This window comes from Scylla paramamosain, chromosome 2 (assembly GCF_035594125.1).
Source record: "Scylla paramamosain isolate STU-SP2022 chromosome 2, ASM3559412v1, whole genome shotgun sequence".
Classification (NCBI taxonomy): domain Eukaryota; kingdom Metazoa; phylum Arthropoda; class Malacostraca; order Decapoda; family Portunidae; genus Scylla; species Scylla paramamosain.
Genome location: NC_087152.1, coordinates 29,993,772 through 30,011,432, shown reverse-complemented (window position 1 = coordinate 30,011,432; position 17,661 = coordinate 29,993,772). Strand labels below are relative to the sequence as shown.

The window sequence follows — 17,661 nt, the reverse complement described above, 5'->3', positions numbered from 1 at the left end:
TCTCAACAATATTCCCAGTCTGACCATAGTGTAACTTCTTGTAACCACATTTTGTTAACAGATCCAGTAATGCTATCTGAATGTTCTTCAAGTGTAGTAAATGCTAAGTCTGCTGCATCAGGCACTGATATCCTTTGCCATGTACAACAACCTCCATGTAAAGGTGTTAAGTTAGAATCTGTCCTTACCACCATCGAGGAAAATGGATTCTGGAAGATTGGGCTGAAAAATGTCACATCTATGCCTGTCAAGCTCAAGGCAGGTGTGTTATTCGGAGAAGCCTTGCCTTACTTTGGGAAGGTCAAAACCTTAGATGACTTCCCTTCTTCCTCTATAATTAATATGTCTGCATCTGACAGCTGTAACATGTCTTCTCTCTCACCTATCACAAAAGATCACATATCTGTTATTGATTTCCCAGAATCTCAATAAGAATTACTTGCTCTCCTCAATTCTTTCAAGAATTTTGTCTCATTCCCTGACAAACCTTTGGGCCACACAGAAGTCATCACCCACTCTATCTACCTGACACAAGGATCCAAGCCACCTTACACTCCCTACTACAGAAAGCCACACAGCTGACGAGTACTGCTTGACAAAGCTGTTCAAGGTATGTTGCATCAGGATGTTGTCGAGCCTGCCTGTTCTCCTCACAATGCCCCTTTGTTACTCATTCCTAAGAAACGAGATGACTAGCATGTTGTTGACTTCAGAAAATTAAATGTACCTACTATTCCTGATTGTTATCCAATGCTGAGATTAGGTAATGCAGTATCTTCCACCCTAGATTTGCATTCTGGATTTCTCCAGGTTGACCTTGAGGAAAGTTCATGATCATACACTGCTTTTACTACTTCCTCTGGCCAATTCATGTTCAAACGCATGGCTCAAAGTTTACGTAACTTGCCTTTGACATTTCAAAGATTGATGAACTGTTCTTTCAGGTCTCATTGGTAAAAGTGTCTTTTGCTTCCTAGATGATGTTATCACTGCATCCAGGAATCTCCAAGAGCATTTTCACACATAGTCTCTTGTCATGTCATGCTTCCAAGCTGCTGGCTTAAAAATTAAACTCAGCAAATGCTCATTTCTCAAGCAGCGAGTCAAATTCTTTGGTCGTAAGGTTGACAAGAATGATATTCATACTTCAGATAACAAGGTAAAATGCTGTGAAAAACTTCCCTGTTCCCATTAACATCAACCAGATTCATTGGTCATGCTGTTTTTTATCACCAGTTTATCAAAAATTTCAGTCACACTCACTCATTTGCTTAAAAAAAATATTGCATTCATCTGGTCTGAGAAGGAACAAAATGCCTTTGATGAGCTCAAAGCTGCCTTGTGTCAAGCACCAATCCTTCCTTTTCCTAATTTCAAGGAGGATTTCATCTTATACACAGATGCTTCAGGCTTCATAATCGGTGGTTCTCATGCAAAACAACTCACTTGGTAAACATCGCATAGTAGCATATGCTAGCAGACTCCTCAATAAGACAGAACAAAATTATCACGTCAAACCACGAGTCTCACTGTGATCTGGGCGTTATGTCATTTTTGTGAGTTCATATTAGGCTACAAAATTCATGTTCACAGTGATCATTATGCTGTCACAGAGATTTTCAAAGGCAACAACTTCACAGGTAAATATGCTCTCTGGCAACTTACAATTCAGGAATTCAAGCCTTCATTTTCATTTATTCCTGGTAAGGCAAACTCAGTGGCCAATGCACTATCATGCAATGTTGTCCCTATTTCAGCCATCATAGACAATCCTGCCGTGCCAACCATGGATGAGATCAAGAGAGTGTTGCATATTACCTTGAATATGGTGATGAAACAAATCTCCCTAAGTTGCAAGTGAGTGCTGATACATTTTTCATGCAAGATGGTCTCTTGTATAAGTTGTGTGACATCTCTACTGATAATACTAGTGAGCAATTACCTCAACTCATAACACCTCAGTCGTTAGTACCATCCTTTACCATGTCCACAACTCACCTCACGCAGGACATCCAGGTCGAGACAGATGCCTCACACAGACAAAGCAACCATACTTCTGGCAGACTATGAGGAAAGATATCTTTCAGCATTGTGCACTTTGTTCTCAGTGTGTTTCACATCGTCCATCACTTGCTTGCAACAGTCCCTCATTTCCTTACCCCATCATATCCTTGGGATTCAGTCTCTGTCGATTCACTCAAAGTTCTGCTTACAGAGAATAAGAACATAAGAACGTAAGAAATAAGGGAAGCTGCAAGAAGCGAACAGGCTTACACGTGGCAGTCCCTGTATGAAACACACCTACCTATTTCCATCTGCTATCCCCATCCATAAACTTGTCTAATGCTTATCAGTATCTTCTAGCGTGTGTGGATAGTTTCTTGTTTCACCATCCTTGCTGCTCTCAAGGACAAAACTGCAAATTCTGTTGGTTGCACAATCATTGATAACATAATTTGTCCCTATGTCTCTCCTTGTCTTCTCTTATCTGACAATGGCACAGAATTCAATAAAGCTGTCTTACAGGAGATTTATAAAGAATTTAACATCAAGAAATGTAACATCGTCCCTCACTCACCCAGTTCAAACAGCAAAGTAGTGTTACAATAAATGTATCCTTGAAGTGCTGCATTATATAACAGAAGCAAAGCACTCATGGGATGAATAAGTGTCATCTGCACAATTTTCAGTACACTCATAAGGTCATTTGTGATCACCTCACTGCATCACAAAGTGAGATGTTGGAGAAACAAAACTGAAGAGCAACAGATTCTTCCATCAGTCAGTGATATCATTTTCATTAAAGTTCACAATCAAAACTCTACATTAGATTCACCGTTCCCTAGGCCACATCATATAATCGAATCTCTCCATGGCCACAAAGTCAAAATTCTAGATCTTAAGACCTCAGCAAAGCAAATCGTCCATGCTGATCACTTGAAGCGTGTGAACAATGGGATGAGTTTGCACATCAGGTAACACTTCATACTGAATCAGCTGATCCTCATAGCTCAAGTCTAACTTCACACACACCTTTTTCTGACAGACTAAAACTTCATTCCTACTCTAAGGTTTAATCATTCTTAACTCAATACCCTGTATGTATGTATGTATATATATATATATATATATATATATATATATATATATATATATATATATATATATATATATATATATATATATATATATATATATATATATATATATATATATATATATATATATATATATATATATATATATATATATATATATATATATATATATATATATATATATATATATATATATATATATATATATATATATTCTCTTACTTATATGTATTGTGTTATGTTCAACATGTCCGTATATTATTATCAATATTACTGCTTCTGTACTATCTCTCATATCATGTCATGTATTGTCCATTATTAGCTCATATCTTACTGCTCTTATTATTATTATGTTCAAATGTGTGGATGCATTTTTCATGGGGGAAGGCCCTGTATCAGTCATTATTATAATTATATATATATATATATATATATATATATATATATATATATATATATATATATATATATATATATATATATATATATATATATATATATATATATATATATATATATATATTCCACTCTCCAGTGTGTCCATGTGCTCACTGCCCTCACATGGCCAGTCTGATATATTTTTAAACCTGCTTTCCTCCCCTCTCATTCTTAAGGGGGTTCCACACCTTTCCTCACATTCCTCAGCCAGTCCTAAGGAAAACATAAAACCACAAGATCTATTTCTAAAGCTGAACTCATCGCTGAAACCTTTGCTAAAAACTCTACCTTGAACGATTCTGGGCTTGTTCCTCCCTCTCCTCCACCCTCTGACTACTTCATGCTACCTATTAAAATTCTTCGCAATGATGTTTTCCATGCCCTTGCTGGCCTAAACCATCGGAAGGCTTATGGACCTGATGGGATCCCTCCTATTGTTCTCCGAAAATGTGTCTCTATGCTTGCACCTTGCCTAGTTAAACTCTTTCAGCTCTGTCTATCAACATCTACCTTTCCTTCTTGCTGGAAGTTTGCCTACATTCAGCCTGTTCCTAAAAAGGGTGACCATTCTAATCCCTCAAACTACCATCCTATTGCTTTAATTTCCAGCCTCTCTAAAGTCTTTGAATCTATCCTCAACAGGAAGATTCTTAAACATCTATCACTTCACAACCTTCTATGTGATCGCCGGTATGGGTTCTGTCAAGGCCACTCTACTAGTGATCCTCTGGCTTTCCTTACTGAGTCTTGGTCATCCTCTTTTAGAGATTTTGGTGAAACTTTTGCTGTTGCCTTGGACATATCAAAAGCTTTTGATACAGTCTGGCATAAAGTTTTGATATCCAAACTACCCTCCTATGGCTTCTATCCTTCTCTCTGTAACTTCATCCAAGTTTCCTGTTTGCTGTTTGCTGTAGTAGACTGTCACTGTTCTTCTCCTAAATCTATTAACAGTGCTGTTCCTCAGGGTTCTGTCCTGACATCCACTCTCTTCTTATTATTCATTAATGATCTTCTAAATCAACCCTTCAGGAGGTAAACATTTCACACAGGGAAGCCACAGAACACTTGACTTCTGATCTTTCTAAAATTTCTGATTGGAGCAGAGCAAACTTGGTATTGTTCAATCCCTCAAAAACTCAATTCCTCCATCTATGAACTCAACACAACCTTCCAGACAACTATTCCCTCTTCTTCAATGACACTCAACTGTCCCCCTCTTCTACACTGAACATCCTCAGTCTGTCCTTTACTTATAATCTGAACTGGAAACTTCACATATCTCTAGCTAAAAACAGCTTCTATGAAGTTAGGTGTTCTGAGACGTCTCCGCCAGTTTTTCTCAACCCCCCCAGCTGCTAACTCTGTACAAGGGCCTTATCTGTCCATGTATGGAGTATGCTTCACATGTCTGGGGGGGTTCCACTCACACTGCTCTTCTAGACAGGGTGGAATCAAAAGCTTTTCGTCTCATCAACTCCTCTCCTCTAACTGACTGTCTTCAGCCTCTCTCTCACAGCTGCAATGTTGCATCTCTAGCTGTCTTCTACCGCTATTTTCATGCTAACTGCTCTTCTGATCTTGCTAACTACATGCCTCCCCTCCTCCCACGGCCTCGCTGCTCAAGACGTTCTTCTTTCTCTCACCCCTATTCTGTCCACCTCTCTAACGCAGGAGTTAACCAGTATTCTCTGGTAAACTCTGGAACTCCCTGCCTGCTTCTGTATTTCCACCTTCCTATGACTTGAATTCCTTCAAGAGGGAGGTTTCAAGACACTTATTCATCAATTTTTGACTACTGCTTTGACCCTTTTATGGGACTGGCATTTCAGTGGGCATTCTTTTTTTATTGGATTTTTGTTGCCCTTGGCCAGTGTCCTTCCTACATAAAAAAAAAAAAAAAATATCCATGAACCTCCAACTCCAACTCCACACTACCTATATATTTTCATCGGAGAATCAACAAGCCACCACCATTTGTGCTGCTAATATCATCTCCAGACACTCAGTAAGTCTATCAACCAGTGAGCAAGCATTGACTTCCATTTGAATCAGTGGCAGCAGCAGGTATCATAAATAACTACCAGAACAAAGTGGTGGCAGATGGTAGCTAGGGCAAAATGACTAGAACAAGTCAATTCAGGTTAGGTCAAGTTAGGTTAAGTTGGATTAGGTTTGGTCAGGGTAAGTTAGGTTAGGCCAGGTTAGGTCAAGTCAAGTCAGGTAAGGTTATGTTAAGTTAGGATTGCCTTTTAAGCTATGGTCTCCATTCAAGTACCCTAAAATTACCATTTTCATGTTCCCTGCCCATAAACCCCACTTCCCAACAAGTCCCCAAGATTATAAGAAGGTGAGGGGAGAGGAGAGAAAATGAAGTATTTCCAATGTGTCTTATGCTCATAATTGTCTATAACTTAAAAAAAACAATTATGAATATCATAGTTTTGTACTTGAAATGCAGTTTGGTCCTATTGTAAAAATTTACTTGGGAAACTTCACATCTCATCTCTAGCTATGACGTTAGGTATTCTGAGTCATCTCCACCAGTTTTTCTCATGATAAATTATTACAATAATTTATTGCAACAACGGTTATCCAATAACTATTTTTCCTATTATCGATTCATCAGTATTGCCGGTACTTTTGGTTCCAAACTAGCAATAACCAATAATTTTAGTTTTTGAACATGAACATGTTGAAATTTTAAACTAAGTCAAATGCAGTTACTTTACTTAAAACAGTATATGTATTAGTGAAGAGACAGGATAAACATTGAATCTGAAGTTTCTCTAAGATATTTGTTTTCTAAGATGAAGATAAAAATAAAGATTTTGATTTATCGACTTTTTATTTAAAATATCAATATCATTACCAACAGTATTGGAATTTTGGATTTATCAATTTATCGGTTATCAGTTATCAGGCAGTAAATCTATCACCAGTTATTGATTATCAGTTATCACCAATAAGGTTATCATTATCGATTTATCGGTTATCCTGATGTTTTTTTCTTTCATTATAACACCCAGCTATGCACATGTATGGGGGGTTCCACTCATATCACTATTTTAGACAGGGGGAATCAAAAGTTTTTCATCTTATCAACCCCTCTCTTTTAGCTGTCTTCAGCCTCTTTCTCATTGTCACAGTGTTGCATCTCTTGCTGTCTTCTACCATTATTTTCATGCTAACTTCTCTTCTGATCTTGCTGACAGCATGCCTCCACTCCTCTTGTCGCCTTGCTGCACAAGACTTTCTTCTTTTTCTCATCCCTATTCTGTCCACCTCTCCTAATGCAAGAGTTAACCAGCCTTCTCATCACTCATGTTTTTTCTCTGGTAATCTCTGGAACTCCTTGCCTGCTTCTGTATTTCCTCCTTCCTATGACAAACTCTTTCAGGATGGACGTTTCAAGACACTTATCCTTTGATTTTTGATGACTGCTCTTGATTCTGTCTGGGACCGATGTTGTGAAAAAATCGGTACAGCAAAAATCATCCCAGCATGTATGCGCTATAGTGGATCTTCCCTGTAAGAAGCTGAAAATACAGCCCTCAACATCACAATAAAATTATCCCTAACCTAGGTTAGGTTAGATTAGGTTAGGTTATGCTAAGTTTGGTTAACATCCTAGCAGGGGAGGAGGGGGGTCTAGGGGGGCACAGCCCCACTAGCTAGGTTAGATTAACATCCAAGCAGGGGTAGGGGTCTAGGGGCTAAGATAGGTTAGGAAAATTTGAAATATTAAGGTAAATTTCTTTATATGTTTGAACGCCCTTATTTCACTTATTTTTCATCCCCCCTCCATAACTCCTGATTCCCCACAGGCCCCAAAGCTTGTTTGAGGGGTTCTTCTGTTTGAGGCAGACTTCTTATCAAGAAATACCATAATATATATATATATATATATATATATATATATATATATATATATATATATATATATATATATATATATATATATATATATATATATATATATTACATTTCTCTACAGTATATGAACAATTGAGGTCTGGGCCGATTTTATTGCTGGGACAATTTCTTCACACAATATTTTTCATCCCCCCTCCATAACTCCTGATTCCCCACAGGCCCCAAAGCTTGTCTGAGGGGTTCTTCTGTTTGAGGCAGACTTCTTATCAAGAAATACCATAATATATATATATATATATATATATATATATATATATATATATATATATATATATATATATATATATATATATATATATATATATATATTACATTTCTCTACAGTATATGAACAATTGAGGTCTGGGCCAATTTTATTGCTGGGACAATTTCTTCACAATTACCTGTGATAAATTCATCCCTGGGGCAATTTTCCTGCCAGCGCCGACTTTTTCACAACATCGGCACCTTAGTGGGCCTTTTCTTTCTTTTTTTTTTTATTACAGTTGTTGCCCTTTGCTGGTGCCCCACCCACGTGAAGAAAAAAAAAGGCTGTTTTATCGTCAATAATAGATCATTTAGTAGTTACTGTTGGATGATAGGGAGAGCTATTCATCATCAATCTGCAACACACAACCTGAGATTGCTTGCACAAAATACCTGTGTCAACCCTTGAACTTTGACTAAAACCACTGATGCGTCTGTTGTCAGCCTTGAGTACCCAAACTATATAACATAAGTTTTCTGCTCTTCCACGCTGTCTGATGGAACTTGTTGAAAGGTTTGTAAGCGCTGACACAGTTAAGGGGTTTTTGACATCTTAATTAGTTTCATTGTGTATTAAAGTTCACACAGGTCAAGGTGCATTTGCAGCCAGTCAGTACACACTCACACACACACACACACACACACCAGTTACCGGCTTACCGCTTTGCTCCTGCATTCATCTCCTTCCCACACACTCACACTTGATTCCTATGCATTTCGATGCGTTATCCCTCACACCATTCTGTTCGAAGCATCAGTATACCTGTGAAATGTACAGACGGCGCACACACTCGGGACTGTCAGCTGTTGCGGGAACACTTTCGCAACGGGGAATGTTTTGTTCACTTATTATTATTATTATTATTATTATTATTATTATTATTGTTATTATTATTATTATCCCCAACGTCATCATCATTATTCTTAATTAACCTTACAATATTTTTTCCCCGTTTTCGTAAATAACATACTGTCTACGGTAGTCCTTAATATTTTTTTCATCACTGAACACTTGGCGAAGAGAGAAAAAAAGCACGAACGGAAAGCTGGAAAAAAAAAAAAGACTAATACTACCAAAGGACAAACCCTGTACCAAAGACCTGCGACCTGTAGCTCTTACAAACACCACCTGTAAGATTCGCACCGGAATTATGAAAACAAAGATTGAAAACCACAATCTGTGGAACACCACCTCTCCTAATCTAAACCTCATCGTCTTTTCCTCACTGAAACTCAGGTGTCTGAGGCAACTGACAGTAACCCCTTTTCTGTTCCCTTCTACTTTCTCTATCCTCATTTTCGATCCCAAGCTGGATGTTGCATCTATGTGCGCAATGACTTTACCTGCTTTCGTGCCCACGCTCGTGAATCTTCCGAGTTTTCCACCATCTGGCTACTACTACAGAGTCACTCTCAAACTAAATTTATCTGTGCTGTATACCTCTTACCTAACTCCTCTGACTATAAGAAATTCTTTGACTACTAACTTTCAAAGAGGAGCACATTCTGACCCTCTTCCCTTTTGCAGAGATCTCCATTCTTGGAGACTTCAATGTTCACCACCAGCTTTGGCTTTCCTCTCCCTTCACTGACCATCCTGGTGAACTAGCCTTCAACTTTGCTATCCTCCAAGACCTAGAGCAATTGGTGCAACACCCTACTCATATTCCTGACCGTCTTGGAGATACGCCTAACATTGTTGGCCTTTTCCTAACCTCTAATCTTTCTGCTTATGCTGTCACTCTCTCTTCTCTGTTGGGTTCCTCCAATCACAATCTCATATCTTTATCTTGTCCTATCGCTCCAATCCCTCCTCAGGATCCCCCCTAAGCGAAGGTGCCTATGGCGTTTTGCCTCTGTTAGTTAGGAGGTATTTTGCTGATTTTCCTTGGAATGACTACTGCTTCTGTGTCAGAGACCCGTCTCTGTGTGCTGAGCGCATATCAGAGGTGATAGTGTTTGGCATGGAGGTGTACATTCCTCACTCTTTTTCTCGACCTAAACCTTCCAACCTTGGTTTAACACAGCTTGTTCTCATGCTATACATGATAGAGAGGCCACAAAAGGTACTTAAGCCATCCGTCACCAAAATCTCATGCACTTTATGTTTCTGCCTGGAACCATGCCAAGTCTGTTCAACTAGCCAAAAACTCCATTAACAGAAAGTGTCAAAATCTTTCAAGATCTAACTCCCCTTGTGACTTCTGGCATCCAGCCAAAAATATCTCCAATAACTTTGCTTCTTCTTCTTCTTTCTCTCTTTTATTTCAACCAGATGGCACCACTGCTATCACATCTATTTCTAAAGCTGAACTCTTCGCTCAAACCTTTGCTAAAAACTCTACCTTGGACGATTCTGGATTTATTCCTCCCTCTCATCCACCCTCTGACTACTTCATGCTGCCTATTAAAATTCTTCGCAATGATGTTTTCCATGCCCTTGCTGGCCTAAACCCTCGGAAGGCTTATGGACCTGATGGGGTCCCTCCTATTGTTCCCCAAAACTGTGCCACCATGCTTGCACCTTGCCTAGTCAAACTCTTTCAGCTCTGTCAACATCTACCTTTCCCTCTTGCTAGAAGTTTGCCTACATTCAGCCTGTTCCTAAAAGGGATGACCGTTCTAATCCCTCAAACACCATCCTATTGCTTTAATTTCCTGCCTATCTAAAGTTTTTGGATCAATCCTCAACAGGAAGATTCTTAAACATCTATCAATTCACAACCTTCTATCTGATCGCCAGTATGGGTTCTCTCAAGGCCACTTTACTGGTGATCTTCTGGCTTTCCTTACTGAGTCTTGGTCATCCTCTTATAGAGATTTTGGTGAAACTTTTGCTGTTGCCTTGGACATATCAAAAGCTTTTGATAAAGTCTGGCACAAAGCTGTGATTTCCAAACTACCCTCCTACAGCTTCTATCCTTCTCTCTGTAACTTCATCTCAAGTTTCCTTTCTGACCGTTCTATTGCTGCTGTGGTAGACAGTCACTGTTCTCCTAAATCTATTAACAGTGGTGTTCCTCAGGGTTCTGTCCTGTCATCCACTCTCTTCTTATTATTCATTAATGATCTAAACCAAACTTCTTGTCCTATCCACTCCTATGCTGATGATACCACCCTGTACTTTTCCGCATCTTTTCAGAGACATCCAACCCTTCAGGAAGTAAACATTTCATGCAGGGAAGCTACAGAACACTTGACTTCTGATCTTTCTAAAATTTCTGATTGGGGCAGAGCAAACTTGGCATCGTTCATCACCTCAAAAACTCAATTCCTCCATCTATCAACTCAACACAACCTTCCAGACAACTATTCCCTCTTATTCAATGACACTCAACTGTCCCCCCTTCTACACTGAATATCTTTGGTCTGTCCTTTACTTATAATCTGAACTGGAAACTTTACATCTCATCTCTGGCTAAAACAGCTACAATGAAGTTCGGCATTCTGAGACGTCTCCGCCAGTTTTTCTCAGCCCCCTAGCTGCTAACTCTGTACAAGGGCCTTATCCATCCATGTATAGAGTAAGCTTCACATGTCTGAGGGGGTTCCACTCATACCACTCTTTTAGACAGGGTGGAATCAAAAGCTTTTTGTCTCATCAACTCCTCTCCTCTAACTGACTGTCTTCAGCCTCTCTCTCATTGCCACAATGTTGCATCTCTAGCTGCTCTTCTGATCTTGCCAACTGCATGCCTACCTTCCTCCCGCAGCCTCGCTGCACAAGACTTTCTTCTTTCTGTCACCCCTATTCTGTCCATCTCTCTAATGCAAGAGTTAACCAGTATTCTCAATCATTCATCCCTTTCTCTGGTAAACTCTGGAACTCCCTGCCTGCTTCTGTTTTTCCACCTTCCTATGACTTGAATTCCTTCAAAAGGGAGGTTTCAAGACACTTATCCTTCAATTTTTGAATACCACTTTGGACCCTTTTATGGGACTCGCATTTCAGTAGGCATTTTTTTATTGGACTTTTGTTGCCCTTGGCCAGTATCCCTCCTACATAAAAAAAAAAAAGGAAGCAGAAATTACATACAGGTAAGCTATACAGAACAACAAAAGGATTAGCAACAATATATATATATATATATATATATATATATATATATATATATATATATATATATATATATATATATATATATATATATATATATATATATATATATATATATATATATATATATATATATATATATATTGAGATATTGCATAAAAGAGTTACAGAATGAAAAAGCCTTGTGATTGAAACATCAATAGACTTTAAGAAGGCCTTTAATTACATGGACAGAGCAAATCTAATAAAAGCATTGATGGATAAAAGTATACACCCAAAGATTATACATTCCCTTGTTAACATCTACACTGGAGACAAACCCAACTTGCTTATAAATGGCATAAAAAACAAGGAAAAATCAATATCACAAGTGGAATAAGGCAAGAGTGCAACAGATCAACAGTTCTGTTTCTTTTTATAACATATATCATCATGCAAAAACTGCAAAATCTGAACTTAGGTTTCAAAGGGAATTTTAACATATCGGCCCTTGTCTATGCTGATGATGGCTTTATTCTAAACTCAACCATAGAGAATGTGAAAGCAATAGTCAAGGCAATTACAAAAATAGCCAAGGAATGTGGACCAGAAATTAACAAAGAGAAAGGGCAAATACTAATGTATAACACCCAAGACACATCTAATCAGATAGAAGACACCAAGACCTGCAACACCATAAAGTACATAGGAGTAAGAATAACTAACAAAAGGCAATGCTTCATAGAACACAAAGCTTACTGTTTAACCAATGATAGCAAGCTAGCTATTAGCCAACACATTATATTCAATACTAGGAAGATGTTGCAGCATGTTATTAATTGGAAAAACTTTCTGGAAGAGACTCACAATACTATAATTTCCTGCATGATTTAGAAGTAGTCATTAGACTTTACAGAAGAGGATCTCAACAAGCTACAGAGAATAGAAAATAAAATCTACAAGGGGATTCTACAGCTATCAACATGTGTGAAACAGAAAGAGGGACTTTGTCAATGAAAACAAGATATATAAAATCCAAATTACTATTTATATACCACATCCTACAAGGAAACAGAAGCAAACTCAGTTTTTCATCATGAATATCAGGAAAGTAAAATCATGTAGATAAAGAAAATTACTCACTTATCCTCTTAAAGCAAATGACCTAACTAGCTGTATTCCTGTCCCAGTCTCTGCCAAAAAATACTGCCTGTTTTAGTATGTCTGTCTCATGTAAGCTCTAGGTAGGGACTGTGTGAAAGTGCGCCAAAACACTGTCCCACTCTACTACTACATGGTGGGGAAGTACAAGAGTGGGGGGTTGGGGTGGTGACACATACATACACACCCACCCACTTGCACTTGGCTTATGTGACTTCACTTCTGACAGTTTTCATGACTAAGCTGTAGGAGCTAGGTGGATACTGATCACTTTGTCTTCAAGGGCAACTCTTCTGCTATTAATTGCATGAGACTCAATCAAAAGGGACAACTAAACAACTAGAAACAGGATAAATTAATTTGGAAAAGTCTATGGGTGCAGGGATTCTTGGGGTAATCTCAGGGCAGCAAGCAGCTATCCTTAATCACATGTCTGGCATCTGTATTCTCACTCTCTCCATTTCTTCCCTCATTTTCCCCCACTTCATGCTCTCACTTCCTTCTTTTATTTGTTCTTACTTCTTCTCTTTGCTTCATATCACCACTCGCTATATACCCCCGCATAAACAGAAATTTTCTGAAGATATACAAAACTTATGAAAATTTTTAGGAACGACAAATATAAACATAGCACAAAACTACTCTGGACAAATTACAACAGATTCAAAAAAGGGTGTATACTCATTATAGAATATCAAAGACTACTACAGCCCTGACATAATCAACTACTATAACATCTGAACACAACAGGACTTCTACTTGGCCCTCCAAATTCAGACTAAAGTTTCTTCTTTCTCCTCCTCCTACTCCTCCTCTGAAACCCATCTCCAACTAAATGACAGGATCTATGGTTTTCACAGCTACGTGGGTGTGCATTTTTTTTTTCTGCAGGGAATCTTAGTCATTTCTCTCTCTGCCAGCAGCTACAGCTGTTTCATTTCCTCCTTTGACTCATATTCTCTCCTCCTTCGTCTCCCTCATCTTCTCAGTCCCTCACCTTCCATACTTCTCCACTCACTCTTACCTCTCCTCCTCTCTTCACTACATACTCTGTTTCATCTGTATCTTCTCCTCCACACTGTAGAAGCATCAGAGTCACCATACAACAATATCCCTACATCCTTGCAACACACAATGCATCCACCAGGAACTGTAGTCTCCTGGTGCAACATCACAGCAGGGCCAGGTTAAAGACTTCCTGGCCAAACAAAATTCTCCCTCAGGCTTTTACTGCCCACATCACTTGCACTAGCTTGCTCAAATCTCCTCTCTGGAGAACACATCAACCTCACCTTTGGGCACTCACAGCACACAACATCACTCCCACTTGCTTGCTTATAGTTCCATGGAGCCTCCATGCCACACCCATAAAACAGATAAAACAAAAATGTCATTTCCTTGGCAAAACTAAGAGATGCCATCTGGCTGCTCTTAACAAAACAACATAGCACTTCCTGGGTGTGACACGACAAAGCCTTCTTTCCACTGCCAAGCACAACATTACTATCATTTGTCAATCCTACTACTGGTCCCTTGATGACAGAGGTATCACCACAGTGAACTGACGGCTGCTCCTTTCCAGGACGCAACACACCCATCCCCTCACACAGAACCAAACTCCCACATGTGGCCATCACAAAGCAACAAACCCCAGCTTCAATATGAGCCAAGCTAACGTGCCACTGAGCCAGTCTCACTGGTCCCAGCAACTGCTATCATGCACAGACCTCTCTCATCATCCCTGATACCTTGTCACTTCAAGGAAGCTGACATCCATCATCACATATTACATTGCTCAGGCCCAGCACCTGACAATTAACAAGGATTTGATCAAAAAGAGCCCCCAGCAACACTGAGGAAATTTCCTGAGTAGCAAGCAATAAACTATTACTGGCAATTTCACTTAGCACTGCCTCCTGACATGGTGCCATAACACTCATGTCAAATATATCATAACAACTTGCCCCAGAAGGAGGAATCAGGTGAGCAGCATCATAAATCACCCCCCCTCACTAGGAGAAATAACACCAGCCATAGCTGAGAGAGGCCCCAGGTGAGAGGTCATTAGGCTTGCTAGCCTGACCTGAGTGGCTATGCCCAACAAATAGGACCACACCCAGCCCACAGGACTGTGCCAAATATTTCCGAGTCAGCCTGACTCCAAAACGACCAAGCACTAGGCTGCTACATGCTTCTAGCATTCATGCCTCCTTAATTGCGGATGGCATGTCAAAATGGAGCAACAAACCTCTGTCCTCCTCTCTCCACCAGCTATCCATAATACTGTTACTTTCAACACATGTTGCCTGACCCTCTGCTTCCTTGCCATCCACTCCTGCCTTGGCAAGCAGTGGGATAACACATACTTGAGGGACAGAAACCTCCTTAAGTGCACTGACAACTGTAGTTACAACTGTTAATATGGGTGGCTCACTAAGTGAGCATACACCCACAATGCCTGGTCCTGGCACAGGAGCAGCCTGCTCTCCACCTTCAGAGCACCCTGCAGAGGAGGAAACTCCCTCCTCCCCAGCAGAATCAGGAGTCTCCCCGCCCTCAGCAGTGACCCCTGACACACCAGACACAACTAGCTGGGGCCCAGATTTATTATCAGTGCCCACAGCCTCAACTCCAGGTGACAACTCTGCCTGAGTGCCACCTCCAAGAGGCTCAACAGGGTGAGGCAAGCCATCAAACAAACAACCCAAATCCATCACTCTAGCAACACTCTCTACAAAATCAGGTGTTCTCTGTGGCGGCTCCACACTTCTGCAGTCAGCCCCAGCACACTGACTCTAAGACAAGTCTAATTCTGGCCTGTCAAAACCCTGACCAGTTGCTGGACAGACCTCTGGGCACCCTGCCCCCTACTGTGGCATCAAGTCAAACTCTGCACTCCTCTATTGCCTTATTGCAGTCAACTCCAGGAATCACAGATCCTGCAGGCATCTGAAGCTGGGTTGCTCGCCTCACTTTTGGGCGAGTGACAACAACAGAGTCAGCACTCTCAGCAGCCTCCACATTTAGGTCAGCATCTGTGGATGGGGAACTACACCCAAACTTTCCCACTTGACAGGTCATTCCCCCGAAGGAAATCAACACCAGACGCTGGCAGGTCCTCCACCAGTGCCACCTGCGCCTCTGCAGTCACTAGTGGGTATGACAGCCTAATCTCTACTATGGCAAAGCTCTGTGGTGCCAATTCCATGGCACCATACAGGCTGATTGGAGGCAACCTGCCTCGTAGTCACATTCTGGCACAGTGACTGCTGTATGGCTGTCTCTCAAAATAGTTACTGGGTATTCAACTCCATCAATCTCACAGTGCCCCAACACAAGAAAGGGTGGCACCATTCTAATTCAGACATCACAGGGGGACGGTGAGGTATAATCAGATGAGGGGGCAGCCATGATGGCCTTTCCACTTTTGCAACCAAAGACAGCCCAGATCTCATCACCCTCCTGGTCCTGGCCCTGGGACACAATAGAGGCCACCAGCTTCTGGGGAGTCTAGGAAGCTGTGGTGGATGCTAACTTAGGGCAGTTAAATTTATAGTGCCCAGTATTTTTACAATAATGACACAGGGGCTGCGTACTGTACCTCGGAGTGGTATGTTGCATGCTCCCAGTCTGTCTCTGCTGTGGGCTAGTTGGAGACTCATTACCCACAAGGCTTACTTGTCCAGACTTATTACTGAAGCCACAACTATAGCATGGACTCCCAGGCAAACTGGCACCAGCTACGCTACCAAACACAACATCACTGAATCCTCTAGACATACAAGTACCACCAATCCACTGTCGCACAGGCCTCCTTTAGGTTTTTGAACCTTCTCCCTCAGCAGCGGCATCAGTTCCTTCTAAGCCATATTGACAAATTGCTCCATTACCATGAGTTTCTTTAACTTATGGTAGGAGGCTGCCCGCTCACTAGCAATCCACTTTTTGGAGGTCTTCACCAGATAGTGAACACATTCAAGGTAGGAGTCATTGGGCCTCTTCTTTTCTCCACAGAACTGCGGCCTGTAAGCCTCTTGCTGCAGCTCATAAACTCTCAAGATGTCAGCCTTAAGCTCCTCATAATCTTCAAAATCCTCAACTGACATCCTATCATAAACTTCCAAGGCTTTGCCCTTCAACATATTAGCCACCAGTCCAACTCATCTCTCCTAAGGCCAATCAAATTCTGGAGCCTTCTTCTCAAATTTCCTTAACCATTCAGTTACCTTTTCTTCATCAAACTCTGGAATCAATTTCAAAATCCTCACCATCTGACTTTCTAATGTATCTTCCTTCACTCCTCCTCTCCTCAATCCATGAAGTGAATTGACTTCAATCCTTGTCTTCTCCAATTCAAACATCTGGTTCCTTTCTGCTTCCTCCTTTTCTCCTTCTGCCTTCCTCTTCATTTCTTTCTCATACATCCTTGCCTTCTCCTTCTCCTCCTTCTTTTCTGATTCAAGCAGCCTTGCCTTCTCCTTGCCCTCAAGTAGCCTCAGCTCTTTCTCTTTCTTGGCTTAAAGCCTCCCGGCTTCTCTTGCCTCCTTAGTCTTCAGTCTCCTTTCCTCTGCTTCTACTTCTAGCTGAAGCCTTCTCATTTCTCTAGTTTCCTCCATCTCCATTCTCCTTAACTCCAACTTACATCTCATCTCCTCAGACATACCTTTGGTTTGGGAGAAGCCACCAATACTGCTGGCAGGGCTAACGTGTCCATAGACACTATGTGTGGGATTAGGTGTCCTCACA

The 17,661-nt window shown here is 40.5% G+C and overlaps 1 protein-coding gene across 1 annotated transcript in view; it reads right to left on the bottom strand.

Moving 5' to 3' along the window:
- Window positions 1-8,530, bottom strand: part of LOC135112881 (uncharacterized) — a 43,642-nt gene extending 35,112 nt beyond the window's left edge. Inside the window, exon 1 of the mRNA XM_064027822.1 lies at window positions 8,482-8,530. The gene's annotated coding sequence lies outside the window, so the exon portion shown is untranslated. The remainder of the gene's footprint in view (window positions 1-8,481) is intronic.
- Window positions 8,531-17,661: the final 9,131 nt, after the last annotated feature.